We start from the raw sequence: 7,905 nt of genomic DNA on the forward strand, positions 1-7,905 counted from the left end.
TAAACTCTCCCTGACGTTGTTGATGACGTACCTCGTTCTTCCCGGCCCAGCCTTGGGAGGTTGAACACCAAGCCGCTTTCGGAACACAATTCATCTAGGGCCGGTTTCTTAGGGTCCTTTCGATTTGGACTTCGGCTGAACCCTGACATCACAGGCCACTCCATCACCAGTCCTGGGAGAAGCCAGCATCCCCCCGAGTGGAGCCCTTACTTTTAGTGCGACAGCTATTTTATCTGGGCCGCAGGGAGACAGAGATATTTTAAGATGAGTGTGTCAGCTGGGGTCAGTTTCCGCTCAGCTATCACTCGCACTGTCAGGAGGAGAGAGGTTTCAGCTGTCCGGCGGGAGCCCATCAATCACTCCCGGCAGCCCTTAATCAGACAAAGGGGCCCTCGCCACGGTGCTTCAGAGAGGGAGACTGTATTATTGTTCACACTCGACAAATAATCTTGGACAGGAGTTTTAAGCCCACAAATAAGATCCCTTGTATCTTTCAAGTGTTTAGATCCCTAAGGTAGCGGACGGCCTTCCCCTCAGGTTTGAGTGTCCTCCATCGCTCTTCCAGTACAACTCTCTTTCCCAAAGCTATTTTCATTCAGTCATTCAGCAAACATCCGCTGAGCCCCTGTGTATGTCAGGCCCTCTGCCGGGCGCTCGAGACAGTCCTATAGAGTGGAGAGGCTTATATGCGAAGAACGCCAGCGGCACGTGAGAAGCACTTGAGCGGAGGTAGGTACAAAGGGCCGGGGAGACCCAGGAGGAGGGGTGACCAACTCTCCCAGGGGTAGGTGGGGGGCGGGGGGGGCAAGGTTTCACAGGAGAAGCAGCCCAGCGGGGCTCCAAAGACTTCTGCAGGTGGATGAGGGACAGTAAGGACATTCCAGGAAGAGGTAGCAGCAAAGTCATAGAAGTCCGGAGGAACGCTTGGGATTTTGAGTGGTTTCATAGGTGGGGAGTAGAAGGAAATGAGGCTGGGGAGGGAGGCTGGGGCTCGATGATAAAGAACCTTGTACACTCAGTAGAACAGAAGCTCCATGAAGGGCGAGCACCTTGCCTGCCTGGCTCACCGCCATCTCCCTGCTCCTGGAACGGTGCCTGGATGAGGGAAGACATTCAGTGAATATTCATTGAATGCATGTGCTTGCCTGGCAAGGAGGCCGATGCCCAACCCATCCCTCTGGCACTCGCCATTCTCCAGTGTAAACGTCTTCCAAGATTCCCATCAGCCACTCGGTAACATCTATTTTTCTCTGGCTGGTATTCAAGGCTTTACGGATCTATCTCCCATCACCTTCTCCAACCGTATGTCCTAAGTCAGAAGTTGGCAGACCACGGACAGCCGGCCAAATCTGGCCTACCACCTGCTTTCGTAGATCATTTTTATGGGACCCCTGTCGTGCCCCTTGGTCTAGATGTTGTCTGGGGTTGCTTTTCTATAGGGCAGAGCTGAGGCGTTGCAACAGAGACCTTAGGGCTTGCAAAGCTGAAAATAATTACTATTTGGCCCAGCTACAGAAAAGGTTTGCAGCCCCTGTGCTAAGTCTTTGGACGCAGCACCTTGAACATAGCAGACGCTCAACGCGTAGCTGCTGAATGAATAAGTAAGTGAACTTCATGAGTGCATTTACCCCGCACGGTGCTCCTGTCTTTGGCTCACACCCTGCCTTGCATGCTCTTGTCTCCAGTCAGGCCAGGGCACAGCACCGCCTGGTGACCTGTCAGTAAGACAGAGCAGAAGAGCAGGGCTGAACACCCTTAGACACAGGGCCTGGAGACTTCATTTGGATGTGGCTGCTGATGGAAGGTTCTGGCACCGGGGCAGCTCTCAAGCGATGGAAAAGGCGAGGGTATGAGTCAGAGCTCTTTGGGGTTACAGAAACCCCAACAAACTGCAGAGGAAAACATGGGGTCTCACTGGGTGGGAAGCAGAGGCCAGTTTCCACTTCTGAGAAAGTGCAGGAAACCAGGCAAATGCAGGGACCAGAGTAGAGGAGGCCAGGTCCCCCTGTGGCCACGAGGCCTAATGCCAGCTCTCCTGTCTTGTGATCAAAGGAGCCAGGGCTCACCAGCTAGAACAGACTTGGGGAAGGGCTCTGATCGGTATATCCAGTCTCTGAGCCGATCCCTGGAGTAAGGGGCTTGAGTACTCTGATTGACCAGGCTTGGGTCACGTGGTCACTGTTGACCTGTAGGTGGGGTCTATTACCCGAAGACCGTGGGTGGGTCGGTGCAAGCAAGCTGGGGATGGGAACAAACGTCCGTCAGCAGGCAGCGCTGTCCCAGCTAAATGTCTCTGAGGCCTGCCTGCAGAGCTGAGGCCCCAAGGGAGCAAGGAAGTGTCTTCGGAACAACAGGAAGCCCTGCCAGCAAACTGGGGCACAGAGTCAGCATCATAGCAGCAGCACAGATGACATTGCTGAGTCCTAGAATCCACAGTTAGGGCTACTCAAATTCCTCCTGCCTCCGGTGAAGACTGGTCCTGGGAATAGAGGTAGGTCTGACCCTGCAGGGCTGGAGGAATCAGCGAGCCCACCTGAATGCGCGTGTATGGGGATGTTGCAGGCACTGGGAACAGCCGCATCCTGCCCAGTCACTAAGCCCTGCTCACATTGTTCCGAAGACACTTCCTTGCTCCCTTGGGGCCTCAGCTCTGCAGGCGGGCCTCAGCGTCATTTAGCTGGGACAGCGCTGCCTGCTGACGGACGTTTGTTCCCATCCCCAGCTTGCTTGCACCGACCCACCCACGGTCTTCGGGTAATAGAACCCACCTACAGGTCAACGGTGACCATGTGACCCAAGCCTGGCCAGAGTACTCAAGCTCACATGTTCTTGCTCCAGGCCTCCCTCTCTGACCTTTCCTCCTGGAAGGGCTCTCTCCACCTCTGACTTCTCACTGGACACTGGCTCTTTTTCCCTACTGGGCACTTACCACATCCCCTGCCCACAATTCTTCCCAGAACTGACTCTCGGTGGCAGGGTCTCACTCTAGCTGGAGAGAGGGAAGATGGCAGACACTTGGTCTTCTACTTGATTCTTTTCCAGGAAGGCTCTAGTAGCATCCCATATGCCTAACACAGAATCCCAGAAATCTGGATTTGAAAACCACTTTCTGGTGTCCACTTTACTGCTATTGGGGCACCTCCAGCGATGCCAGACTCTCTCTTCTTTACCAGACACGTATCCCGTGGAGGACAGCCCGATCCCGCCAAACCACTATCTGCTTCCTGGTAACCTCTTCTCAGTAGTGCCAGCTCTGCATCTGGAGGAGCTCAGAAAAAGTCGGGTCGCTCTTCTAAATTGCAGCCTTTTAAGTATTTGAAGAATACCGTCATGGTATTTCCCTTCCGTATCTTCTCTCCAGGCAAACTCCCCAGGTCACGGTAAGTGAGTGGTGGGTGGCCAGTGGGGGAGAGATGGAGAGGGGAATGGGTGCCGGGCTCCTCATCATCTCGGTCAGGTCTGACTTAGTTTGTAAGCATAGCCTCCAAATGTAATCTTGCCAAGGCCATTAAAGGGGACTCCCTTGGCCTTGTGTGTTAGGATGCTTACAGGTAGAATACAATAGAAAACCCAAGCGAAAGGGGCTCAATTAGAAAAATGGCTTACCTCTCAAAAAGTCCTAAGGTGGAGTGTGTGGGGTTAGTTCAGGGCCCCAATACAGCCGTCAATGACCTGGGGCATTTTCATTTGTCCACCCCATACACCCCTCACTTGGCTGGTCTGATCCTTCCAGATTCCTCAAGGTGCCCAGTTGGCTGCTGCAGTTCCAGACCTCACATGCTAACCAGGTGTAGAGGCCGAAGAGGGGCAGGGGCAGGTGTTTCTAGGCGTTCTTTTTAAGAAAGAAGAAACCTTTACCAAAAGCCCCCCAAGAGTCCCTGCCCCATGTCCCTTTGGCCAGCGTTGGATGCTGTGCGAAACTGTAAGTGGCGACGAGAAAGGAATCGCTGCGATTAGCTTTGATTAATCAAGATTTACCCGCTGAAGGAGGGGCACGATGAGCCCTGGAGACAAGACGACCTGAATTCAAATACTGTCTTCATCACTTTGTAGCTTAACTCCGATAGCTTGATGTGAATCACTAATAGTTCGCCAGGAATCATTTAATCACTTAATGACAGTCACCGACCCTGTTTTCTCTTCTGTGAAATGGGCTCAGCAATAGTGCCTGCCCATGGAAATGGGGTGCAATCACTTCAAGCATCCGGTACAGTTCCTGGTATACCTACTGAATGCCGTCTCTTCTTTCTTCCTTCCCCTGATCCGAGATGCGGAGCTTGCCATGCTGGCTCCAGCCTGCTTCTTTTCTGCTTTAAACCCCGTTTCTCGCATCTGATGTTTATGAAACCTTTTTTTTTTTTTTTTTTATAAAACCTAAACGCAGGAATTTACATTTATCCCTTTTACATGGTTTTGGCCCATTATTTCAACCTGTCAAGATATTTTTGAGTCTCGATCCTGCCATCCTTTCTATGAACAATCCCTCTGGCTTTGCGTCAACTGCAAATTTGATAAGCCCGTCTTCTGTTCTGCTTCATCCAAGTCGTTGAGGAAAGGGTGGAGCAGACAAGGTCAAGGGCTGAGCCTCTGGTGGTGTTGGAGCTGCCTGCATTTGGGCCCCATCGCTGCTCCCCTGCCCCCCGCCCCACCCCCACCCCGTGCCCGTGCCATTAGTCAGGCAACACTTTGCCTTCTTATTCAGGGCTCAGAGGCTTTGGGGAATGTGTTCCTTGAATCGTCCCATCACCGCCCTTTGTCACAGGCACTCCCTTGTCCCTCCCATTCTGAGTGTCCTTCAGGATAGGAATTCAGTCTGGCACGGCTCATCCTGGTGGACTCACGCTGCTCCCAGGGATTGTTGTTTCCTGTTCCGCCAAGTCCTTAGACTCAGGAATTTGCCAAGGATTTTTATCAAAATTGCCAGGCTGCCCTTACTGGGATTTAATGTTTTGTTCTAAAACTCAGGACATAGGCTGTTAATAGTTCACCATTTCTGCATTCTCTGTAATCCCTCCAAGATGCCTGCCGGCGCTTCTGTCCCGGCCCCTGAGGTCTTGCCATGAGCTCCTCAAGAGACCAGAGTCACTCTATGTATGTTGAGTCCGATTTTCTCTCTTTCTTTTCCTTCTCTTCGTTTCCTTTCCCCTCTCCCTCCCTCTCTCTTTATTTCTCAAAATAAAAATGTTCAGATATTTTCCAATATAATAAATACATATTCTTTGTAGAAAGTTTGGAGAATACCCACCTTGAGACATTACCCAACGACCATTCAGCGTACTGTCTTCCCATAGGCATCGCTCTCCCACAGGCAACAAACGGTTCCCGTGTTTGTTTTAAAACTTTTTAATGTTTACTTATTTTTGAGACAGAGACAGAGACAGAGTGGTGAGCAGGGGAGGTGCAGAGAGAGAGGGAGACACAGAATCCGAAGCAGGCTCCAGGCTCCGAGCCGTCAGCACAGAGCCCGGCGGGGGGCTTGAACTCACGGACCGCGAGATCACGACCTGAGCCGAAGTCGGCTGCTTAACCGACTGAGCCACCCAGGTGCCCCAATTCTCTCTTTAATGTGTTTGTTTTAGTCCTTTGGGTTTGCATACGCTCCTCTTTTTTTTTTTTTTTAATTTTTTTTTTTCAACGTTTATTTATTTTTGGGACAGAGAGAGACAGAGCATGAACGGGGGAGGGGCAGAGAGAGAGGGAGACACAGAATCGGAAACAGGCTCCAGGCTCCGAGCCATCAGCCCAGAGCCCGACGCGGGGCTCGAACTCCCGGACCGCGAGATCGTGACCTGGCTGAAGTCGGGCGCTTAACCGACTGCGCCACCCAGGCGCCCCCATACGCTCCTCTTTGATGGAGCCACACGGAGCAAAAGAAAGGGTTGAGGTGTTCTGCTTCGTCCCTACCAGCCAGACCCACGACACCATCTGCTCCAAGCCGTGCGTTCTTGCTCCCCATGCAGCTCAGAGCCTGTTGAGCTGGGGACACGTGGTCAAGCATTCCCACCTTGAGTGTGGGTCCACCTTTGCCCTGCTGGTTTTATCCGAGAGCTGTCTCGTGAGGGCAGACTCTGTTCTTTCCCTGCTCATTCTCAGAATCCCTTTGCCAAAGGAATGTCAAAGGAAATTTTCAAGGGAAAACAAAAATCTTGTGGAAGGAAACGAAGGAGATGAAAAAAAAAATTGGAGGCCTCTCCCACTCCTCTCTTCACTCACAGCGACCCTGTCACCTTAAGGTCACTGTATGCCTGTCTGTGACTCCAACTCCCTCCTCAGCTAGGCCCTGCCGTGGACAGCTTCACCAAGAAAGGAGTGAAATTCTGCTGTTTCTATGACTTCGGCTTTTTTAGATTCTACATATGAGTGAGAGCATACGGTATTTGTCTTTCTTTGTCTGACTTAGCTCACTTAGCATAATGGCCTCAAGGTCCATCTATGTTGTCACAAATGGCAAGATTTCCTGCTTTCTCATGGCTGAATAATATTCCACTGTGTATATAGCATATAACACATTTTCTTTATGGGGGGGGTGGGGAACAGAGGGAGATGTTGGTCAAAAAATACAAACTTCAGTTGAAAGTTGAACACATGTTGGGGATCTAAGCATAGGGTGGTGATTATAGTTAACAGTACTGTGCTGTATGCTTGAAAGTTGCTGAGGGAGTAGGTCTTAAATCTCACTGCAAAAAAGAAACGGTAATTATGTGACGTGACGGAGGTGTTGCCTAACACTATGTGGGAATCATATTGCAACATATAAGTGTCTCAAATCAATATACTATGTACCTTAAACATTATATGATATGTTAATTATATCTCCATGAAGTGGTGGGGGTGGGGTGGAAAGGGGGCTGAAATTATTTGCTTTTTAGATTCAGGGTAAAATTTTGGGATGGTGAAGAGTGGTGGGGAGAAGCCTTCTAAGCCGACCCAGAACCACCTTGACAGTTGGGTGGCTCAGCTGGGGCATGTGCAGGTGGGGACGGAACGAGTTCTGACCGTAAGCCAGGGCAACCTGTCTCAAATGCACTGGGCTCTCCCAGTGCTGACCTCCATCGGGGTTACGTTTGTGCTGTCCTCTGCCAGATGTCGGGTTCTGCCTGCCAGGCTGTTCTTCCTCTAATAGCACCTGCGGTGGGCTTTGTCCTTCCAGCACTGGCTGCCTCCACGGGTCAGGTCCAGTCTGTTCTCCAAAAGGTCCAAGCTCTGTTTCTGTTAGTTGTGCCAAGCTCACAGGTTCTAAGGAAAGGCACCTCCTAGACTGTCCCTTGTGAGGAGTGGTTGGGGGATTGGATGGGAAGAAGGGTGTTGGGGGGTCTCAAGTTAATTATTTGGAGAACTAGGGAGTCATCCAAGTTCTTGGACTTAGGTCAACAAGTTGGTTGGCAAGGAGGGGACTCTTACCACGTACCCCTGTCTAAGGCAGTTTGGCATGGTGAAAGGAGCTCCCGGAAGCAGGCCCAAACATCTAGATGTTTGCCCTGAACTCAGCAGCTATGGTGACGTGAGGCAAATCACTTATTCTCCCTGGCCTTCAAAAAATGGACTTGGCCTAGATATGAGGCTCTCAGTCTTGCAGGGTTTCAAGACTCCTAGTGATTACTCATTGTATTTTTATGATCTATTGCTTGAGAAGAAATGACTGTGACTTTGGGAAGGTTATGCTGTGAGCTTTGCTGGAGGGTGTCATTCCTGTCAATGCCCTAGAAGTATCTGAAGGAAAGAGTCAGCGTCCTAGGTCTGAGGGAACTCCAAAAAGCCTCTCCTCTCCTGCTTCCTTTTCCATTCTCTCCCAAAGGCCAAGAAAAGAGGATCAGAGAATTGGGGGCTGAAAGAACAGGTGCAGATAGGGTTAGAGGGGTGAGGGGATGGGGATGGGGATGGGGGAAGGGATGGGGGAGGGGATGG

At 51.2% G+C, this 7,905-nt stretch overlaps 1 long non-coding RNA gene across 1 annotated transcript in view; it reads right to left on the bottom strand.

Moving 5' to 3' along the window:
- Nucleotides 1–445: 445 nt before the first annotated feature.
- LOC121045141 (uncharacterized) overlaps nt 446–7,905 on the bottom strand; it is a 16,730-nt gene continuing 9,270 nt past the window's right edge. The window contains exons 2-3 of the long non-coding RNA XR_005797604.1: nt 1,629–1,715; nt 446–1,095 (exon numbers count right to left, since the gene is read on the bottom strand). This is a non-coding gene — a long non-coding RNA (uncharacterized LOC121045141). The remainder of the gene's footprint in view (nt 1,096–1,628; nt 1,716–7,905) is intronic.

This window comes from Herpailurus yagouaroundi, unplaced genomic scaffold, assembly GCF_014898765.1.
Source record: "Herpailurus yagouaroundi ecotype Mexico unplaced genomic scaffold, PumYag 189, whole genome shotgun sequence".
Classification (NCBI taxonomy): Eukaryota; Metazoa; Chordata; class Mammalia; order Carnivora; family Felidae; genus Herpailurus; species Herpailurus yagouaroundi.